General features: G+C 44.2%; 1 protein-coding gene across 1 annotated transcript in view; it reads left to right on the top strand.

Annotated features, from left to right (window-relative positions):
* Positions 1–339, top strand: part of ADAM10 (ADAM metallopeptidase domain 10) — a 157987-nt gene that overhangs the window by 57998 nt on the left and 99650 nt on the right. The gene's annotated exons all lie outside the window — the stretch shown is intronic.

Here is a 339-nt window from a genome sequence, read left to right on the forward strand (position 1 = left end):
CGTGCCCGGCCAGAATGTTTCTTTTTTTTTTTTTTTTTGACAGTCTCGCTCTGTCAGCCAGGTCTTATATTAAAACTTAAATATCTTTTTGTCGCTTTTGCCCTCAATTTTTTTTTCCATATAGAATACTAGTGCTTTCAGTTGACAGTGGTTTCAGGGTACACTTTTGCTGAACAGTAAATCTTTTTTTTTTTTTTTTTGAGACAGAGTCTCGCTCTGTCGCCCAGGTTGGAGTGCAGTAGCGCAATCTCCACTCACTGTAAGCTCCGCCGCCTCCCAGGTTCACACCATTCTTCTGCCTCAGCCTCCCTAGAAGCTGGGACTACAGGCGCCCACCAC

The sequence above is a fragment of the Colobus angolensis genome, unplaced genomic scaffold (assembly GCF_000951035.1).
Source record: "Colobus angolensis palliatus isolate OR3802 unplaced genomic scaffold, Cang.pa_1.0 Scaffold19, whole genome shotgun sequence".
Classification (NCBI taxonomy): Eukaryota; Metazoa; Chordata; class Mammalia; order Primates; family Cercopithecidae; genus Colobus; species Colobus angolensis.